Genomic DNA, 23,535 nt, shown 5'->3' with positions numbered 1-23,535 from the left:
TCGCTTATAGCGAGACGTAGGGAAGCCTCGGTGGGAAGCACCAGATGGCCAGCCCAGGCGCACGGGAGGTCACGGTGTCGTTTGTTTTCATTTCACGTTTTTTATATTGTTTTTTCTTTTCTTTAAACTTTCTTTTATACTTACGAATATTCTAAATAAATATATTTAGAAAAATCACTTTATATTGAATGTTTGAAAAAAATACGTTAACCAAGCATTTGAATTTTTTTAAATGTGTATATAGAAAATGTTTCTCATGTATACAAAAAATATACAATATGTGTGAAAAAAGTTGATCATGTGTTTAGGTAAAATGTTAATCAACATTTGGAAAAATGTTAAACAATTATTAAAAAAAATTAATCAAGCATTTGAAAAATGTTAAATGTGTATAGGAAAAATCTTGACCATGAATTCAAAAATTTAATCTTGTATTGTATTTTTTTAAAAATTACACTTATATTTGAAAAATGTTAATCGAGCATTTGACAAATGTCAAAAATGTGTAGAGTAAAATGTTGACCATGTATTAAAAAATGTTAAACTTGTATTTAGAAAATGTTAGACATGTATTGGACAAATGTTCTTGGCGTATACGAGAAATGTAGAATGAAAGCCAAAAGAAAAATAAAATAAAAACCAAGAATGAAACAAATGAAAATGAAGAATAACAAAGAAAGGGTGAAAACCCAAAAAAGAAACAATGAAAACCAAACTAAAAAAAAGCAAAAAAAAAGTGAAAACCGAGAAAGAAAGAAAGAAAAACAAAGGAAAAGAAAAAAACAAGAAAGAAACTAATAAAACCGATGAAGAAACAAATAAAACCCAAGAAAACTAGGGAAGAAACAAAAAAGTAGGAAAATAAAAGAACAAAAAACCCTCGCGAATGAAACCCAGCGAACGAAGCAAGCAAACTTGATCGAAATCAGCGAACAAGAAAAAAAATGGGCCAGCCAAGTAGCTGCAGGTGGGGGATAAAACCTTCAATGAGACGTCTGTTAGTCTTGCTATAAGCGAGATATAACATCTGCGAACAAATTTTACAGGTGCATCAGATCTCCTTTTCAGCTTGGGCTAGGCTTGTTAGTATGGCAAGGGCACCTCATGTGTTGTCAACAAGCCCAACAAACTATCACCAGCCAGCCCCAACCCAACCCAGCACTCTGTTTAGAAGGAGAAGTGAAGAAAAAACATTAGAAATATGAAATCTTATTTTGTGGCACTATCTATCCATTTGGTTTGAAAGGAATAAAGCAAAGGAAATTTTCTGTAATATTTTATTTAATGCTTTCGAATGACAAAAAATGCTGGAGCATCTATACCTCGCTTGCTGCGAGGCAAACATAATGCTTCCCTACAGCGCAAGATAGATGGGCCAGGCCCAACTTCCCGCTCACCTAGCGCTCAATTGAACCAGCGGATAGCACAAGGTACACACATTTGTTTCCACCTTATTATTTACTTATTTATTTTTTTCTCTATTCATCAGAAATTATATTCTCTAAGAAGTTAGTTTTTATGTTAATTTTTCATGCAATTCAAAAAAGGGTCCACACAATTTTAAAATATTGTTCATGGAATTTTAAAAACTAGTCTTGAAATTTTCGATAATGTTTCACACATTAGGATTTTTTCATGAAAAACGAAATTCACATTTTAATAAAATGTTTATGGCATTTCAAAAATATGGGTACCATTTAATAGAAATATTTAGACGTTTAAAAAATGGATGTTGACATTTACTAAAAATATTCATGAAAATATAGGAATGCATTCACACAACTTTTTAAAAATTGTTCATGACATGTAAAAAATGTCCGTTCAATAAAACTTGGTCGATTAAAAAAATATGAATTTGAAAAGGAAAAGGAGAAATAGAAAAAGTAACAAAATTGGAAACCTAACATAGAAAAATAAAAAAGAACCGGCAAAAAGTTTGGTGATTGTGGACTGGAGGGATAGAAGGTTTTTAAAACCGGAGGTAATTGGACCGACACAGATGGTGCGTCTTGTGGGCGGTGTTGCAGTAAGTGAAATATAGCCCCTTGCGGAGTTCATTTTCTTCTAAATACATTCCTCCTTTTCATAGTTGGGTTAGGATTGTTAGCTTGGGCCACCAAACAAGGAATGCCATGTCACCAAGCCAAACGACAACAAGGGCCAGTTCTTTTACCCGCTTAAAAATTAAGCTACCTTCTCCCCAGCTTTTCTCATAAGCCGGATCTCTCATTCATTGGGGGATTATGAACTAGTTATGGGATGACTAATTTTAAAAGCGGCTTATATTTTAAGCTAGGGAGAGGCAGCTTATTTTTTAAGCCGCCCACAAGAACTTGCCTCAAGAGTCAAACATCAAGGCCTATTTGAGAGTTCAACGGCCCAACCCAGCCAAGCCCATCCCCGTCCCAGCGGACCACCATGACGACGGGACCAACCAGCAAAAGGCAAAATTTCGTGTTCTGACCCTTTTTGCTAACAAATTCAGGATCTCACCCCCCTTTGAAAATTTTCAGGATCTGACCCTTTTGCCTACCGCCAGGGTGTGTGGTGGTAGGTTTACACGTCCTACCACCATGGGCTCTGGCGGTAGATCCCTTGACGGCGACTGACGGTCGTCGGCTCGTGTTGACGTGGAAAAGGGCCTACCGCCATGGGCACTGGCGGTAGGGTACTGAAGCCTATCGCCAACACCTCTTGCGGTAGGGTCCTGGGAGGTGGATAAGGGTGGGAGGGGCTGGTTTGTGGGCCCCACCACCACTCTTCTTCCCCACTCATCTTCTTCCCCGTGCTCATCCCCTCTTCCCCCTCTCCTCCCTCACAAAGCCCCTAGATCCCCTTCATTTGCTTGAGATTTCACCGGTGGATCTGGAGCATTTTCATCACCCAAGGTACGTCCCCCATTTCCCCTCCTTTTGATTGGTTGAGATCTTTGTTTTGTGTTGATTTGGTCAATTTATTGCAAACCCTAGGTGTTGATCTTGTTGTGTGCATTTATGACACATTTATGATGCATTTATGGCAAGGGTTAGGGTTATGTTAGGGGTTAGTGTTAGGGTTAGGGTTAGGGTTATAGTGGTTATGTTGGGGGTTATGGTTAGGGTTAGGGTTAATGGTTAGGTTAACTTGACTATGAATAGTAGTTATTTGTCCAATTTGTGCAAAGTTTAGTTTATTTATCCATTTGAGTTGGTTGGATGACATATATGGATTGATTTTATTGTTTCCAATTTCTTAGATGCATAAGCTCGTAAATGTTCATTATTTGGACAAGATGACATTTATGCTTGGAAATGACGATGAAGGGGAAGAGGCTATGGTTTTTGACACAAGTACAAGCTTTGATGATCTTGTAGTTTAAGTGAGAAGCGTCTTACATTGGAATGACCCAAATGCCGAGGTTAAGCTTATTGGGAGGTATGACGTTGGATTGGGAGTAAAGTCCTGATTAAAGAGTATGCCCATCACCTCCCAATTGCATTGGAATGTGTACAAGGACAAAGTAGGCGCATCACAAGACAAGTCTCTTGAGATCTTTGCCACAAAGGTTGATCCTCCTCCTCCCTTGCAAATTGATTTGAACCGCAATGCATCCTCCCCAATACATGATGATAGTGCCGAGGTGTATATCCCCAATTGTTCTAGCCAACCACCAAGTAGCCAACCCAATGAAGATCATATCAATGCTAGCGCCATAGTACTCCGGTATGATGCTATTCCTCATGTTGAAGAAGATGCTAGTGGTCATGTTGATGATGATGCTATTGTTGCTCAAGAGGATGCTTACGCAGAGAATGAAGAGATTCATTACAATCCAATTGGTAACTTGGATGTCATTGTGCGGCACCAAGACATGGACCGTACCCTCCCTTATAACCATATGTGTGGGTATAACTCGGATGACGAGGGTCCGGAGGAAGAATTGGATGAGGATGGGTTAACTGCCCAAGAAAATGAAATCTACAAGAAGGTGACCGGCAAGGAGAGAGGGCCGCCGTTGTTTAGGGATGTGAGTCTTGCGGACAATGCCGTTGTTGACGGTGGGCTGAGATTCGGGTTGTTTGAGCCAACACCGTGCCCCAAATTCAGTGATTCTCGGTCAGAAAATGAGGATGAGAATGCTCATTTGAAGAAAGGCATCAAGTTTGGTTCTTTGGTAGAGTTCAAGATATGGTGGTGTGACTATGCCATTAGGAACCATAGGCCGTTTGTTGTTGGTCATTCAAATCAAAAAGTTCGGTACACAGGCATGGATGGCCAAGGCAAACGCTATTAGGATGTTGCATGGTGATTATGAGGCCGCATATAACATTCTGCCCAAGATGTTGGCAGCCATTGCTCATCGAAACCCGGGCATGCGCCATCGGGTGGAGTCAATTGGCGGAGTGTTTCGTCGTGCCTTCTGGAGCTTTGGACAATGCATCGAGGCATTCATGTATTGTCGCCCGGTCTTGTCTATAGATGGTACATTCTTGACCGGCAAATACAAGGGCACAATGATGGTGGCGATGGCCCACTCTTCAAATTATAACGTGTTGCCGGTGGCATTTGCCTTGGTTCCTTCGAAGCATGATGATAATTGAGAGTGGTTCATGGGGCATGTGAGAACCAAGGTGATAGGCAAGCGAGAGGTATGCATTATATCGAATCGCCATCATGGGATTCTCAAAGCAATAGACGTTGATATTCCCGGCCTTCCAAAGCTTCAACACCGTTGGTGCATGAGACACTTTGTTGCAAACTTTTACCGGGCATGCAAGAGCAAGGAGTTTTGCGAAGACCTTACCCTTGTTTGCGTTGCATTCAACACCGACACATTCAAAAGCCGATATGATAAACTCCTCAAGGCTTTGGAGAAGAACAAAGGGGGGAAAGAATTCTTGCTTAGGCACGAGCCAGATAAAGAAAAGTGGTCACGTGCTTACGATGAAGGAGGTATGCGATATGGGGACATAACAAGCAACATGGTGGAATGCTTCAACAATGTGTTGAAGGGTGTTCGTTCCTTGCCGGTGACCGCAATACTCAAGTACACTTTCATCAAGCTCAACGAGTACTTCCTAAAGGATCCTGAAAGCACGGCCAAGTGGATTGGCGAAAAGATGGACTATCCAACTACCGCCTGGGTCTGTGGTGGTAGGGTTAAAAATAGAGGAAGTCCTCTGTTCTGCCCCTCATCTTTAAAAAAATGCCCACTTCTATAAAAAATATGCCCACTTCTATCAAAAATTAGAATGACCATCTCGCAAGAACATACATAACTCAACTCAACATAGTTCATTACATCCACGAATAACACATGTTCAAACTAATTAAAACATGACCCGGTTCGGATGACATCGGTTGAAACTAATAGCTCAAGCTCAACGACACATTTTCTAAATAGGTAACATATTTGTCATACTTATCAGACGTTCAATTTGATCGTCACGCACTTGATTACGCTTCAGTTGAAAGTCGGTGGATCCTGCCCAATGACCCAACAAACCATTCGTTTCACGGAACCAGGCCCATGCAGCACAGCGGGCTGGATTCTCTGACACACCTTGTTTGATTGCCCATCCTATGACCTGGCCGGGTTTCCTCAAGTCCATCTCACGGAATTCTTCTTTGCTTGAAGTGAACGCAATCTCAATTGCCAAAGCGTGTCTGCAAGCATATTCCCGGTCTTGCAGCTCATCAAGCATCCTCTCTTTCTCGTTCACAAGCTTTCGGAAAGCTTTTTTCTCCTTAGCATCAGAAGGTTCCTCGATAACATGATACTTGCTGAAATCCTTCATGGCCGCATTTGCCTCATCACAACTCTTCAACCATGCTTCACATTCCCTTTTCAAGCAACGGTGTCGCTCCGGCATGACCTTCTCACACGCTATGTTCATAGTCATGGATCGAATGTCCATCCTACATGAATATACGGGTTTAAGATGACATAGACCAAAACACAAAATAAATTCAATGGAGTACAACACTTGGTTACTTGATATGACATACAACACCAAGTTCTTAATGAGTTCAAATGTTAAGGGTACAAGTCATAGTAGTTCAAATGACGACCAAGCAAAGGGTAATGTCATTACAGTCCAAATGACAAAGATTACATAGCCTCATTTCAGTCCCGAGTTGCAACAAATAACATCATTTCTTTCTTTGACCCATGCCCAACGAGAATGGTTGGCGAACTAACCAATCAATGACTTGGCCATGATTCCCATGTCTATCTCAGCATATTCTCCCCTTGTCGCACACAATGCAATTTGCACTGCAAGATCACGCCTACAATTTTTTTTGCCGTCTTGAGCTTGGTGATCTTCCTCTTCTTTTTTTTGATAATTTTTTTGGAACGGTCATTAGTGAAATAATAATGTGAAAAGGCCCTACACGCCGCATTCAACGCATCAATGACTTCCATCCAGGAGTTCATCTTTTCCTCGATCACTTCACGTTCACGCTTCGCCGCCGCCTCAGCAGAAGCTTCAAAGAAAACGAACGGTGCCATCCTACATTTCGAGAAGTTGTTATTAAAGTAAACTTAGGTTTAATTGCTTTATTAAGCCTAACCAACCCCAATTATGTACACTAATACTAGCACTAGATCTAGGTACACAAACAATTCTACAAACAATTCTAGGCACATCATACATAAGGAAATCACAAACATAACCCTAAATGGATCATATGAATTGATTTGACCACATGAGCTAGGGTTTGCAACAAAATGAGCAAATGCAAACTAAACAAAGATATCAACCAATCAAAATGAGGGGAAATGAGAGTGCTACCTTGGGTGATGAAAATGGTAAGAATCCACCGGAGAAATCTCAAACAAATCAGAGAGATTTGAGAGGCTCTTGTGCTTCAAAGAGAGAGGGGGGAGACTTGAGTTCGGGGGAGAGGTGAGTAGTTGTAACGCCCGGATGATTAAGCTACAGTGAAACTCTGCTAATGATGCCACGCCAGCTCTGTTACTGTTGCTAATCTTTCGTTAGTTCAAAACCGATTCCAAAATCAATTCAAAATATGGCAAACAACAAAAGTTTTCAAACCTTGAAACAAAAATGTTCGGTGGGTGCCAAATATTGCACTGATAATTATTGTGGAGAAAACAATTTTTTTGAAAGTGCCTAAATATTTTAAAATGAAATAAAACAGAAAAGAAAATAAATAAAAAGAAAAAGTGAAAATACTCCAATGTATCTATAATTTTTGATTGCTCCATGCTATATTATCTTCTGTTTTGGACATTATTGGGCTTTATTATTCAGTTTTATATTATTTTTGGGACTAACCTATTAACCGGAGGCCCAGCCCAGAATTGCTGTTTTTTGCCTATTTCAGAGTTTCGCAGAAAAAGAACATCAAACGGAGTCCGAACGGAATGAAACCTTCGGGAACGTGATTTTTGGAACGAACATGATCCAGGAGACTTGGACCCTACGCCAAGAAACAAAAGAGGAAGCCACGAGGTAGGGGCACGCCTACCCCCTTGGGCGCGCCCTCCACCCTCGTGGGCTCCCTGTTGCTCCACCGACGTACTCCTTCCTCCTATATATACCTACGTACCCCCAAACGTTCAGATACGGAGCCAAAAACCTAATTCCACCGCCGCAACCTTCTGTATCCACGAGATCCCATCTCGGGGCCTGTTCCGGAGCTCCGCCGGAGGGGGCATCCATCACGGAGGGCTTCTACATCAACACCATAGCCTCTCCGATGAAGTATGAGTAGTTTACCTCAGACCTTCGGGTCCATAGTTATTAGCTAGATGGCTTCTTCTCTCTTTTTGGATCTCAATACAATGTTCTCCCCCTCTCTCGTGGAGATCTATTCGATGTAATCTTCTTTTTGCGGCGTGTTTGTTGAGACCGATGAATTGTGGGTTTATGATCAAGTTTATCCATGAACAATATTTGAATCTTCTCTGAATTCTTTTATGTATGATTGGTTATCTTTGCAAGTCTCTTCAAATTATCAGTTTGGTTTGGCCTACTAGATTGATCTTTCTTGCAATGGGAGAAGTGCTTAGCTTTGGGTTCAATCTTGCGGTGTCCTTTCCCAGTGACAGTAGGGGCACCAAGGCACGTATAGTATTGTTGCCATCGAGGATAACAAGATGGGTTTTTTTATCATATTGCATGAATTTATCCCTCTACATCATGTCATCTTGCTTAAAGCGTTACTCTGTTCTTATGAACTTAATACTCTAGATGCATGCTGGATAGCGGTCGATGTTTGGAGTAATAGTAGTAGATGCAGGCAGGAGTCGGTCTACTTGTCTCGGACGTGATGCCTATATACATGATCATATCTAGATATTCTCATAACTATGCTCAATTCTGTCAATTGCTCAACAGTAATTTGTTCACCCACCGTGAAATACTTATGCTCATGAGAGAAGCCACTAGTGAAACCTATGGCCCCCGGGTCTATCTTCATCATATTAATCTTCCAACACTCAGTTATTTCCATTGCTTTTATTTTACTTTGCATCTTTATCATAAAAATACCAAAAATATTATCCTATCATATCTATCAGATCTCACTCTCGTAAGTGACCGTGTAGGGATTGACAACCCCTTATCGCGTTGGTTGCGAGGATTTATTTGTTTTGTGTAGGTGCGAGGGACTCGCGCGTAGCCTCCTACTGGATTGATACCTTGGTTCTCAAAAACTGAGGGAAATACTTACGCTACTTTGCTGCATCACCCTTTCCTCTTCAAGGGAAAACCAACACAGTGCTCAAGAGGTAGCAAGAAGGATTTCTGGCGCCGTTGCCGGGGAGGTCTACACAAAATTCAATATACCAAGTACCCATCACAAACCCTTATCTCCCGCATTACATTATTTGCCATTTGCCTCTCGTTTTCCTGTCCCCCACTTCACCCTTGCAGTTTTATTTGCCTTCTCTTTTTCGTTCGCCTCTTTTGCTTGCTTGCTTGTGTTACCATGTGCCTTCTATTTGCTTGCATCTTTGCTTGCTAAAAATCTTTTGATATGGATCCACTTAAAGTGTTCTACTTGGATCATCTTCGATCCTTATGCGCTCGTGTTGAAACCCCAACTAGCCTAGTTGATGGGAAATCTTTAGATGAGCATGCTCATTTTGTGCGTCATCGTTTGTCTGAAAAAGGGAAGCTCTTATGGTATCATATAAATAGTTTGCTATGCTATGCGTGGAATCTTTGTGAAATGTGTGATTTTACTTGTTGCTCTAAGAACCCTAAAAAACACCTTCCCTACCTATGTGAGTTCAATGATAATGAAATCTTATCTTCTTATGCAAAGGGTGTTTATAGTTACTATGATATCGAACAAATTGAAGAATTTGTTGTTTTTAAGGGTGCTCATGAAGTTGGTTCTTTGATTGAAAAGTATGATTTTACTCTCAACAAATCTAAAAATTCTGTCATACTTAAATATTGCAATGAAAACCTTGCTCATAATGTCTATGTCCAATAATTTATTGAAAGAATGACCATTGCTTTGGAAGAAAATAATGATATGCATGAATCTATAGATGATGATGATTCCGATGATTTGGTTGAAATATCCCTTGATGAACATGATGCTTGCTATTCTTGTGGCCATGATGCCAATATTTATAAAGATGAATTTGCTATAGTTCCATATGTTAAACATGAGATCGGTGCTATTGCACCCATACTTGGTAGTTCCTTCGATAAAAAGCACGATTGCAATGATGTTGCTATAAATTATCTTCATGTCAATTTTGCTAATAATATGCAAAACCCTAAGCTTGGGGATGCTAGTTTTGCTATGTCCACTACTTGTTGCAATGATCATGATTGGGGTGATTCTTCTTATGATCTTGAAAATTTATTTAAGCCCCATGATGAATATGAGATTGATAATAGTGTTTGCAATATTATTGAAAGTGGGTTTGGAAGAGTGTCAACTTTAGATCCCACATATTTGGATTTTGATCAATCTTGTGAAGTTTTTGATAAAAGTGGGTTTGGAGAGGTCATGACTTTAGCTAATGTTAATCCCACTATTTTGGAAGAGTGTCAACTTTGCATACATGTGGATCATGTCAAGCATATGTTTTGTTATAGCTATATTGTTGAATTTGCTTATGATCCTACATGTAATTATTATGAGAGAGGAAAATATGGTTGTAGAAATTCTCATGTTACTAAATTACCTCTCGTTATGTTGAGATTGCTATTGTTTCTTTCCGCTTCCTTGCATATGCTAGTTTTTGCTTGCCTTAATAATTTGTTTGCCTATAAGATGCCTATGCATAGGAATTATGTTAGACTTATATGTGATTTTCACATGTTTTATGATGCTCTCTTTGTGTTTCAATTACTATATTTTATGTGAGCATCGTCGAAATCTCAATGCCTAGCTAGGGGCGTTAAACGATAGCGCTTGTTGGGAGGCAACCCAATTTTATTTTTAGTTTTTTGATTTTTGCTTACGTTTAGGAATAAGTCTTTGATCTAGCCTCTGGTTAGATGTGTTTAATGTTTTAATTAGTGTTTTTGCCAAGTTAAGCCTATAGGATCTTCTTGGATGTTAGTTATTTGATCTTGCAGAAAATTCCAGAAACTTTCTGTTCACGAAAATAATTGTTAAAAATCACCAGAACGTGATAAAATACTGATTCCAATTGCTGATGATCAATAAACAAATTTTCTAGGTCTTCCTATTTTGGCAGATTCGATTTCCAGAAGTTTGCGTTAGTTACAGATTACTACAGACTGTTCTGTTTTTGACAGATTCTGTTTTTCGTGTGTTGTTTGCTTATTTTGATGAATCTATGGCTAGTAAAAGAGTTTATAAACCATAGAGAAGTTGAAATAAAGTAGGTTTAACACCAATATAAATAAATAATGAGTTCATTACAGTACCTTCAAGTGTTCTTTTTCTTTTCTTTCGCTAACGGAGCTCACGAGATTTTCTGCTAAGTTTTGTGTTGTGAAGTTTTCAAGTTTTGGGTGAAAGATTTGATGGATTATGGAACAAGGAGTGGCAAGAGCCGAAGATTGGGGATGCCCATGGCACCCCCAAGATAATCTAAGGACACCTAAAAGCCAAAGCTTGGGGATGCCCCGGAAGGCATCCCCTCTTTCATCTACTTCCATCGGTAAGTTTACTTGGAGCTATATTTTTATTCACCACATGATATGTGTTTTTCTTGGAACGTCTTGTATGATTTGAGTCTTTGCTTTTTAGTTTACCACAATCATCCTTGCTTTACACACCTTTTGAGAGAGACACACTTGATTCGGAAATTACTAGAATACTCTATGTGCTTGACTTATATCTTTTGAGCTATATAGTTTTTGCTCTAGTGCTTCACTTATATCTTTTAGAGCACGGTGGTGGTTTTGTTTTATAGAAACTATTGATCTCTCATGCTTCACTTAGATTATTTTGAGAGTCTTAAACAACATGGTAACTTGCTTAAAATAATCCTAATATGCTAGGTATTCAAGAATAGTAAAAACTTTCTTATGAGTGTGTACTATGAGAAGTTTGATGCTTGATAATTGTTTTGAGATATGGAGGTAGTAATATTAGAGTCATGCTAGTTGGGTAGTTGTGAATTTGAGAAATACTTGTGTTAAAGTTTGTGATTCCCGTAGCATGCACATATGGTGAACCGTTATGTGATGAAGTCGGAGCATAATTTATTTATTGATTGTCTTCCTTATGAGTGGCGGTCGGGGACGAGCGATGGTCTTTTCCTACCAATCTATCCCCCTAGGAGCGTGCGCGTAATACTTTGCTTTGATAACTTGTAGATTTTTGCAATAAGTATATGAGTTCTTTAGGACTAATGTTGAGTCCATGGATTATACGCACTTTTCCTCCTTCCACCATTGCTAGCCTCTCTAATACTGCGCACTTTTCGCCGGTATCATACACCCACCATATACCTTCCTCAAAACAGCCACCATACCTACCTATCATGGCATTTCCATAGCCATTCCGAGATATATTGCCATGCAACTTACCACCGTTCCATTTATTGTGACACGCTCCATCATTGTCATATTGCTTTGCATGATCATGTAGTTGACATTGTATTTGTGGCAAAGCCACCGTTCATAATTCTTTCATACATGTCACTCTTGATTCATTGCATATCCCGGTACACCGCCGGAGGCATTCACATAGAGTCATATTTTGTTCTAAGTATCGAGTTGTAATTGTTGAGTTGTAAGAAAATAAAAGTGTGATGATCATCATTTTTAGAGCATTGTCTCAAGTGAGGAAAGGATGATGGAGACTATGATTCCCCCACAAGTCGGGATGAGACTCCGGACTAAAAAAAAGAGGCCATAAAAAAAGAGAAAAGGCCCAAAAAATGAGAGAAAAAGAGAGAAGGGACAATGTTACTATCCTTTTATCACACTTGTGCTTCAAAGTAGCACCATGATCTTCATAATAGAGAGTCTCTCATTTTGTCACTTTCATATACTAGTGGGAAATTTCATTATAGAACTTGGCTTGTATATTCCAATGATGGGCTTCCTCAAAATGCCCTAGGTCTTCGTGAGCAAGCGAGTTGGATGCACACCCACTTAGTTTCTTTTGTTGAGCTTTCATATACTTATAGCTCTAGTGCATCCGTTGCATGGCAATCCCTACTCACTCGCATTGATATCTATTTATGGGCATCTCCATAGCCCGTTGATATGCCTAGTTGATGTGAGACTATCTTCTTATTTTTGTCTTCTCCACAACCACCATTCTATTCCACTTATAGTGCTATGTCCATGGCTCACGCTCATGTATTGCGTGAAGATTGAAAAAGTTTGAGAATGTCAAAAGTATGAAACAATTGCTTGGCTTGTCATCGGGGTTGTGCATGATTTAAATATTTGTGTGGTGAAGATAGAGCATAGCCAAACTATATGATTTTGTAGGGATAACTTTCTTTGGCCATTTTATTTTGAGAAGACATAAGTGCTTAGTTAGTATGCTTGAAGTATTATTATTTTTATGCCAATATGAACTTTTATCTTGAATCTTTCGGATCTGAATATTCATATCACAATTAAGAAGAATTACATTGAAATTATGCCAAGTAGCACTCCGCATCAAAAATTCTGTTTTTATCATTTACCTACTCAAGGACGAGGGGGAATTAAGCTTGGGGATGCTTGATACGTCTCCAACATATCTGTAATTTTTGATTGCTCCATGCTATATTATCTTCTGTTTGGACATTATTGGGCTTTATTATTCACTTTTATATTATTTTTGGGACTAACCTATTAACCGCAGGCCCAGCCCAGAATTGCTGTTTTTTGCCTATTTCAGAGTTTCGCAGAAAAAGAATATAAAACGGAGTCCAAACGGAATGAAACCTTCGGGAACGTGATTTCGGAACGAACATGATCCAGGAGACTTGGACCCTATGTCAAGAAACAAAAGAGGAAGCCACGAGGTAGGGGCACGCCTACCCCCCTGGGGGCGCCCTCCACCCTCATGGCCCCCCTGTTGCTCCACCGACATACTCCTTCCTCCTATATATACCTACGTACCGCCAAACGTTCAGATACAGAGCCAAAAACCTAATTCCACCGCCGCAACCTTCTGTATCCACGAGATCCCATCTCGGGGCCTGTTCCGGAGCTCCGCCGGAGGGGGCATCCATCACAGAGGGCTTCTACATCAACACCATAGCCTCTCCGATGAAGTATGAGTAGTTTACCTCAGACGTTCGGGTCCATAGTTATTAGATAGATGGCTTCTTCTCTCTTTTTGGATCTCAATACAATGTTCTCCCCCTCTCTCGTGGAGATCTATTCGATGTAATCTTCTTTTTGCGGTGTGTTTGTTGAGACCGATGAATTGTGGGTTTATGATCAAGTTTATCCATGAACAATATTTGAATCTTCTCTGAATTCTTTTATGTATGATTGGTTATCTTTGCAAGTCTCTTCAAATTATCAGTTTGGTTTGGCCTACTAGATTGATCTTTCTTGCAATGGGAGAAGTGCTTAGCTTTGGGTTCAATCTTGCGGTGTCCTTTCCCAGTGACAGTAGGGGCACCAAGGCACATATAGTATTGTTGCCATCGAGGATAACAAGATGGTTTTTTTATCATATTGCATGAATTTATCCCTCTACATCATGTCATCTTGCTTAAAGCGTTACTCTGTTCTTATGAACTTAATACTCTAGATGCATGCTGGATAGCGGTCGATGTGTGGAGTAATAGTAGTAGATGCAGGCAGGAGTCGGTCTACTTGTCTCGGACGTGATGCCTATATACATGATCATACCTAGATATTCTCATAACTATGCTCAATTCTGTCAATTGCTCAACAATAATTTGTTCACCCACCGTGAAATACTTATGCTCATGAGAGAAGCCACTAGTGAAACCTACGGCCCCCGGGTCTATCTTCATCATATTAATCTTCCAACACTTAGTTATTTTCCATTGCTTTTATTTTACTTTGCATCTTTATCATAAAAATACCAAAAATATTATCCTATCATATTTATCAGATCTCACTCTCGTAAATGACAGTGTAGGGATTGACAACCCCTTATCGCGTTGATTGCGAGGATTTATTTGTTTTGTGTAGGTGCAAGGGACTCGCGCGTAGCCTCCTACTGGATTGATACCTTGGTTCTCAAAAACTTAGGGAAATACTTACGCTACTTTGCTGCATCACCCTTTCCTCTTCAAGGGAAAACCAATGCAGTGCTCAAGTGGTAGCAAAAACAAAAGGAAAAGAAACCCCCCTGGACCAGGTGGCCCAGCTCACAGCCAGGCCGGCCCACCTGGCCCATTCGGCCGACCGAGCCCGTTCCCCCGGTGGCTCGTCTCCCTTCCCTGTTCCCCCGACCCGGGTCGGAACAGGGGCGTGCTCCCGCCCAACCGCCTCGCCGGCATCGACGCCGACAGGGGATAAGGCCGCCACGCCCCTCCGCCTCCTCGATCCCATCTCCCACTCACCTCGCTCTCCCTCTCAGCCCCTGCGCCTTCCCCCTCAGATCCACCTCGCTGCTTCCCCTTCCCCACCGCGTCCGAACGCCGCCATGGACCCGCCGCCGTGAAACGCGCGACCACAGCCATCGCCTCGCCGCGCCTGCGTGTCCGTCGTCTCCGCCGTCGTCCTCCTCGTTGACCGGTGGCCGCAGCTGGAGCTCGGAGGCGCTGCTGCGACGGTCCCTTCTTCCACATCTCCGGTCACCACCGTTCGTCACCAACTCCGGCGACCCCCCTGCTGCTACTAAACCACCATGGGCCATCTTGCGTGCTGCACGGTGAGCTCCCCCGCCTCCCGCTCCTCCTCGTTAAGCCCCTCGCGCACCATAGCTGCCTCGTCGTCGTTGCCGTGAGCACGTCGCCGCGGATTGCCTCGCCGCCGTGGCCATGCTCTCCGTCGTGCTCGCCTGAGCACGACATTGTGTTCCTGGTGCTTCCAGGAACCCAACGCACCTGAACACGCGCTTCCCCATGGCCCCTAGCCCCTAGCTCGCTGAGCGCCGAACGCGTCTCTGCACGCGCTCGCCGCCGGCAGCCGTCCGGTGACCCCTTTGGTCCCGGGCTTGTGCCGTTGTGCTCGCGCGTGCACGTAGGCCTCGCCCCGCCCTTCTGTTTGCCCAATAGCGCGTCGCATCGCCGTTGCCGTTGCTCGCCTGAAACACCCCGCCGCCGGCGACGTCGTACTGCTCATCTCGGGCCACCGCAGCCTCCTTCATCGTCATAGATCGCTCTGCCGTCGTCTTGCCGTTCGAACGAGACCGGCCGCGCCCAAAATGGTGCGGTGTGGACGAATCCCGCGGCTCTCCCGATCGCTCCGCCGTGGGAATGGTCGCCGGAGTTAGCTCCGACGCGTCTCCGGCGGGTGCCGAGCTGGCACCACGTGGCACCGCCTCATGCCACTGACTGGTGGGCCCAGGGCCCCCCTTTGACCAGTTGACTTGGGTCAACGCTGACGTGGCCGCCCCTGTGTCTATGACATGCGGGCCCCACGCCATAAACGAATAAATTTAAATAGATAAATTGCTAATTAATTAAATTAGTTAATTAAAACCTTAATCTCTCACTGACTACTGGGCCCAACCCGCTAATTAACCCATTTAGTTAGTCTAAACCCCCTGTTAGTGCCCCAGACAATGACATGTGGGTCCCACTAGACCCACCTGTCTGGTTTGACTGGTCAACCGACCATTTGACCTGCTGACATCACTCTGATGTCATGCTTGCGTCATGATTCACTGTTCTGGATAATGTTGGATTTAAATAAATAATTAAAATCAAAAAATGATTAAAACTTTAGAAAATCATATAAAATAATCCGTAACTCGGATGAAAATACTTTCTACATGAAAGTTGCTCAGAACGACGAGACGAAGCCGGATACGCAGCCCGTTCGTCCGCTACACATCCCTAACATATCTAACTCGCAACTTTCCCCCGCCAGTTCAACTGTCCGGAAATACGAAACACCGGGAATACTTTCCCGGGTGTTTCCCCCTTCGCCGGTATCACCTACTACCGCGATTGGGCACCCCTAGCAACGCTCATTGTCATGTCATGCATCGTCATGCATATGTTTGCATTATATTTATGGTTTCTTCCCCCTCTTCTCTCGCTAGACTCCGAGACCGACACCGCTGCTACCCAGATCGACTACTGTGTTGACGACCCCTCCTTCTTGCCAGAGCAACCAGGCAAGCCCCCCCCCTTGATCACCAGATATCGCCTATTCTTCTCTATACTGCTTGCATTAGAGTAGTGTAACATGTTACTGCTTTCCGTTAATCCTATTCTGCTGCATAGCCTGTCCTTGCTACTACTGTTATTACCTTTACCTGCAATCCTACATGCTTAGTATAGGATGCTAGTATTCCATCTGTGGCCCTACATTCTTGTCCGTCTGCCTTGCTATACTATCGGGCCGTGGTCACTCGGGAGGTGATCATGGGTATATACTTATATACTTTACATGATACTTGTGATGACTAAAGTCGGGTCGGCTCTTGGAGTACCCGCGAGTGGATCTTTGTGGCGGAGCGACAGGGCAGGTTGAGACCACCTAGGCGAGAGGTGGGCCTGGCCCTGGTCGGCGTTCGCGGTTACTTCATAATAACATGCTTAACGAATCTTGGTATTTGATCTGAGTCTGGCCACTGGCCTATACGCACTAACCAACTACGCGTGAACAGTTATGGGCACTCGGCGTCGTGGTATCAGCCGAAGCCTTCGTGACGTCAGCGACTGAGCGGCGTGCGCCGGATTGGACTGGAACGCCTGCTAGGCTAGGTCTGCTTCCGGCCGCCCACGCAACGTGCAGGTGTGCAATGGGCGATGGGCCCAGACCCCTGCGCCATAGGATTTAGACCGGCGTGCTGACCTCTCTGTTGTGCCTAGGTGGGGCTGCGACGTGTTGATCTTCCGAGGCCGGGCATGACCCCAGGAAAGTGTGTCCGGCCAAATGGGATCGAGCGTGTTGGGTTATGTGGTGCACCCCTGCAGGGAAGTTTATCTATTCGAATAGCCGTGTCCCTCGGTAAAAGGACGACCCGGAGTTGTACCTTGACCTTATGACAACTAGAACCGGATACTTAATAAAACACACCCTTCCAAGTGCCAGATACAACCCAGTGATCGCTCTCTCACAGGTCGACGAGGAGAGGATCGTCGGGTAGGATTATGCTATGCGATGCTACTTGGTGAACTTACCATCTACTCTCTTCTACATGCTGCAAGATGGAGGCTTCCAGAAGCGTAGTCTTCGACAGGACTAGCTATCCCCCTCTTATTCTGGCATTCTGCAGTTCAGTCCACCGATATGGCCCCTTTACACATATACCCATGCATATGTAGTGTAGATCCTTGCTTGCGAGTACTTTGGATGAGTACTCACAGTTGCTTTTCTCCCTCTTTTCCCCCTTTCCCTTCTACCTGGTTGTCGCAACCAGATGCTGGAGCCCAGGAGCCAGACGCCATCGTCAACGACGACTCCTACTACACCAAAGGTGCCTACTACTACGTTCAGGCCGCTGACGACGACCAGGAGTAGTTTAGGAGTATCCCAGGCAGGAGGCCTGCGCCTCTTTCGATCTGTATCCCAGTTTGTGCTAGCCTTCTTAAGGCAAACTTGTTTACTTATGTCTGTACTTAGATATTATTGCTTCCGCTGACTCGTCTATGATCGAGCACTTGTACTCGAGCCCTCGAGGCCCCTGGCTTGTATTATGATGCTTGTATGACTTATTTATGTTTTAGAGTTGTGTTGTGATATCTTCCCGTGAGTCCCTGATCTTGATCGTACACGTTTGCGTGCATGATTAGTGTATGATTGAATCGGGGGCGTCACAAGTTGGTATCAGAGCCGACTGCCTGTAGGAATCCCTCTTCCACACTCCTTGGCCGAAGTCGAGTCTAGACATTGCAAAACTTTTTACTAACATGGCTGTGTGTCTTACGGGCCCACGTCGCCATTGGGTGGTACTAGGATCTTTTACTCCTCGATCTTTACTCTGGGACTCTGAACTCTCTTCTACTCGGGTTAAACGAATTTACTAACTCTAACACTAGTATCCCGTGACCACATTCACCCCAAAGTTGGATAAGCCATAGTTATTCCTTAGAATAGTATTTTGAACAATGCCCACACTGTCGTTTGACTCCTTTGAAACATCTTTGTTTTCATATGGAACCCACGAGGCAGGTCGTGCGCCACACGACGGCCATTGGTGCCTCGGGATCACCTGCTGTGCTAGCTGAGATGATGACCTATCTGAGTTATTGCTGGCACCCTGAGTACACCGTCTACGAGGAGTACCAGGACTTTAACCAGGAGCAGTACCGTGCCATCGTCCACCTCTACTCTCGGGAGTATGACTCCACTACTGTGCTGCACACTGCTCATGGTGTTGGAGTGACCATCGATATGGCAGTTCACGATGCTACTTATGCTGCTCTGACACGTCTTCATGGAGAGTATCGGGAGTTGGACACCTCCCCTTTCAGGCACATTGCTATCGCATCCGATGTTGGTGCGGAGGGATACTACACTGCTGCCTACTCCACTGTCACCCGAGAGCCCTTCTACCATCCGAACTTGGTTCTGCATGCTGATGGGCTGGATCGAGCTAACCGAGCTCTTCGCCACGAGTTATACACCACCCGTCAGCACCTTTACCGTGCTCTGACGCTGTTGCACCCCCTTGTCCGATCTGATGGTCTGCCAGGACCGTGATGCCCCAGGGTGTCGGCTGGCCAGATGTGGGAGGCTACTCTCCCGCACTCGGTCCTCTTCTTCCACCTGAGCATCGGGTTCTGCACTAGAGTATCCGCGGACCCCAGGTTGCTGACGTGGAGTTCCCGATGCGACACTACCAGCTTTCAGGCTACACCTACCTCCACAGTTCCTCCTGGGACTGATGTAGTCTTGCTTGTTAGTGTTAGATGCATTCGCCGCGAGCCTGCGTGCCGCCTATGATGTCTTTAGCCTATGTACTGAACTCTGTGTACCGAACCCTATGCATGATCCCTTTTATAAGATATGCCGACTGCTAGGTAGTATCTATCATGCTCCTTTCATTATGTATGTTTCATCATGAATGATTCTTGTCCTTGCAAATTTCTCAATGCTGAACTACCCCTGTTATATATTAGCAGGATGGTTAGACCAGGTGGTCGTGGTCGTGGTGGCAACGCCCCACCACCGCCTGAGTACATGGCTGGTATGATCCAACAGTTTGAGCTGAATAGGCAGTGCATGGAGAATATGATGGCTCAGTTTCCTCGCCCCAATATGAACCAGCAGCCAGCCCAAGTAACTCTGCAGGATTTCATGCGCCTCAACCCAATTGTGTACCGCAGCTCAACTCAGCCTCTGGATGCTGATGAATGGCTCCGTGACATCACCTATGAGATGGAGTCTGCTGATGTAGCCCCTGCTCGCTATGTCACCTTTGCTTCCTTCTTCCTGAAGGGACCTGCAGCTCAATGGTGGGACAACCACAGGCGTACTCTGCCAGCTGGAACAATCATCACCTGGCCAGACTTCCAAGCTGCTTTCCGTGCCCGCTTCATTCCTCAGGGAGTCATGGACCGGAAGAAGCGTGAGTTCCGCAACCTCACCCAGGGCAACAAAACTATGGAAGCTTATCAACGGGAGTTTCAGGACTTGTCCCGCTATGCTGAAGAGGACATTGCAACTGATGCTCGCAAACAGGAGAAGTTCCATGAGGGACTACAAGCTGACATCAAGCTCGCACTGCTAGTGCATGACTTTGCCGATTTCTCCACCCTGGTGAACAAGGCCATCAATGTCGAAACTGGTCTGCAGGAACACCAGAGCTCTCACAGGCGCAACCGTGACATGGGCTCATCTTCGGGCCCGCCCTCGCAGAAGCATAAGATCTGGATCCCCAACAGCATGTACCGTCCAAATGCACCTGCCCCAAGGCAGACCTATGCTGCACCTCGTCTGCCTCCCCCACCATCTAGGCAGCCAAGACTTCCAGCTCTACCACCCCAAGCTCCTGTTCCCACTCCCAATAATGGTTTGTGCTACAAGTGTGGTCAACCAGGTCATTGTGCCAGGGACTGCAATCAGAACCAGAATCAATTGGCCCTTCCCGCAGTTGGCCGTGGAAGCAACCAGCCCCACAACAACAATGCCAAGTCTTATGGTCGTGTTCATGCCAACCACGTTGATCTGAACGAAGCTCAAGACCAGCCTGCTACTGTGATGGGTACACTCCTCGTAAATTCAGTACCAGCATCCGTTTTATTTGATACAGGTGCATCACATTCATTCATGTCAGAAGATTTTGCATGCTTGCATGACATTAAATGTGAGGACATGAATGCTTTGCTATTAGTTCACACCCCTGCGGGCCAATGTAGGACCTCCATGATTTGCAACGACATCCCCGTTGAAATCGAAGGACTGGAATTCCTTGTCTCTCCCATCGTATTGAAGTCCTACAGCATTGATCTCAATCTGGGAATGGATTGGTTGAAAGCGCATATTACTTCTATAGTTTGCGCCACTAAGACCGTCCATCTGCTACACCCTTCCGATGAAATAATAAGCTACAATGCTCGTCTGGTTCAGAATGTCGAGGCAAGGCTTTATGCGTTGAATGCATTGAACGCTGCACCACTCGAGGGCATTGAAAACATTCCTGTCGTTCACGAATTCCAAGACGTCTTTCCTGAAGAACTTCCAGGGATTCCCCCTGCTAGAGCTGTCGAATTCATCATCGACTTGAAACCAGGCACCACTCCTATAGCCAAACGACCCTACAAGATGCCGCCGCATGAACTCATTGAGCTTAAGGAGGAAATCGACAAATCCCTTCGCAAAGGTTTCATTCGCCCAAGTTGCTCTCCTTGGGGAGCACCTCTCTCTTTGTCAAGAAGAAGGATGGGACAAACCGATTGGTCCAAGATTACCGTCCTATTAACCAAGCTACCATTCAGAACAAATATCCTCTTCCTCGGATCAATGATCTGTATGATCAACTGGCTAGTTCATCAGTGTTCTCTAAACTCGACTTGGGGTTAGGTTACCACCAGATCCGTGTTCGTGAAGAGGATACCCCAAAGACCGCCTTCGTGACTCGATATGGTTCATACGAGTACACTGTCATGTCATTCGGCTTAACCAATGCTGCAACCACTTTCTCTCGTCTGATGAACTATATATATTCTTGGATTACCTCGACAAGTTCGTCGTGGTTTATCTGGATGATATCCTGGTATTTTCTAAGAACGAAGAAGAACATGCTGAACATCTTCGTCTTGTGCTGGAAAAGCTACGAGAGCATCAACTATATGCCAAGTTCTCCAAATGTGAATTCTGGCTACCCGAAGTAACCTATCTTGGGCATGTCATCTCTAAGGATGGTATTGCCGTCAACCCTGAACGAGTCCATGCTATTCTTGATTGGACTCCTCCGAAGAACGTTAAGCAAGTCAAAAGTTTTCTCGGTCTCGCCAGCTATTGCCATCGATTCGTCGAGAACTTCTCCAAGATCGCCAGGCCTCTGACTAACCTGTTGCATAAGGGCGTCAAGTTGCAATGGACAGACAAATGTCAGGAAAGTTTCTAGGCACTCAAAGACAAGTTGACTTCTGCCCCAGTGCTAGCTCCACCTGATACTAAGGACTTTGTCATTTACTGCGACGCTTCCCATCAAGGATTAGGCTGTGTCCTAATGCAAGATTACAAAGTGATTGCTTATGCCTCCCGGCAATTGCGCCCTCACGAATAGAACTACCCAGTTCACGACCTCGAGCTTGCTGCTGTCATTCATGCGCTAAAACAGTGGCGACATTACCTTCTCGGTAATTGTTGCGAGATTTTCACTGATCACCAAAGTCTGAAGTATCTGTTTACTCAGCCAAACCTGAACCTCCGTCAGTAGAGATGGATGGAGATTGTTACAGACTTTGACTTGGGTATTTCCTATACACCAGGCAAGGCTAATGTAATGGCTGATGCCTTGAGCCGCAAGTCTTACTGCACCCACCTCCAGGTTCACAAAGTTCAGCCCCCGCTTGTTGAAGAATTCAGAAAGCTGGACCTCCATATTGTTCCTCCGGGTGCACTCGCTCCCCCTCCTAAGGAGTTTCGCAAGATGAACCTCCGTGTTGTTTCCCAGGGTTCCCTCAATACCCTGGCTGTCAAACCAGATCTCTTGGACTCCATCAAGAGAATTCAGGGATATGACTCTCAAGCCCACAAGATTAAACGCTACCTCGCAGAAGGAAAGCCCTCATTCTTCACTATTGCTGATGATGGCACTTTGTACTTCAAGGGCCGCCTAGTGGTGCCATGTTCAGAGAAAAACTTGGATACACTACAAAAAAATACACTTCCGTGATGATACGTGTTTGTCACAGTAGGTCGCGTTTTTTGTCATGCTTGTACATCCATGACAAATTTATGACAGAATCAAGATAGTCATACCTGTGCTGTCGTAGAAGTGTTCCATGACATTACCAAAATTATCATCACGGAAGTGTCCACTTCCATGACAATAAATCGCGCGTCACAGAAGAGCTTTCGTCAAGGGTGACCGACACGTGGCATCCACCGTAACGGAACACCGTTAAGCTATCGGGTCGGGTTTTGGATCCGATAACCCGTTAACAGCCCCGACCAATGGGGATTTTCCACATGTAAAATCATCATTGGCTGGAGGAAACACGTGTTGGCTCATCGTTGGGACAGATGTCATCCACTCATTGGACGGAAGGCGCCTATGATACGTCAACACGTGGCACGGCCCAACAGAGGCCCATTCCTGTGAAAAGGCCGGCCCGTTTGACTTGGTCAAAAGCTGGCGGGCCGGCCCATGGAAAGCCTGTTAACCGCCTGTTCGCATATAGCCCATTTACAGCCCGCTAACCGAAGGCCCGTTACGCCCTATCCGAATTAGGCCCAGTAGCGTCATTTGGGCCATCTAGTATGATTCCAACCTGTTTTCACTTCTGGCGCATGTATGGCCCATGACGTCTTTCGGCCCATATGAGGCCCTATGTAACTCTTGGCCTATTAACGACCCATGGTG

This window comes from Triticum aestivum, chromosome 5D (assembly GCF_018294505.1).
Source record: "Triticum aestivum cultivar Chinese Spring chromosome 5D, IWGSC CS RefSeq v2.1, whole genome shotgun sequence".
Classification (NCBI taxonomy): domain Eukaryota; kingdom Viridiplantae; phylum Streptophyta; class Magnoliopsida; order Poales; family Poaceae; genus Triticum; species Triticum aestivum.
Note: the sequence above shows the minus strand (reverse complement) of the source record.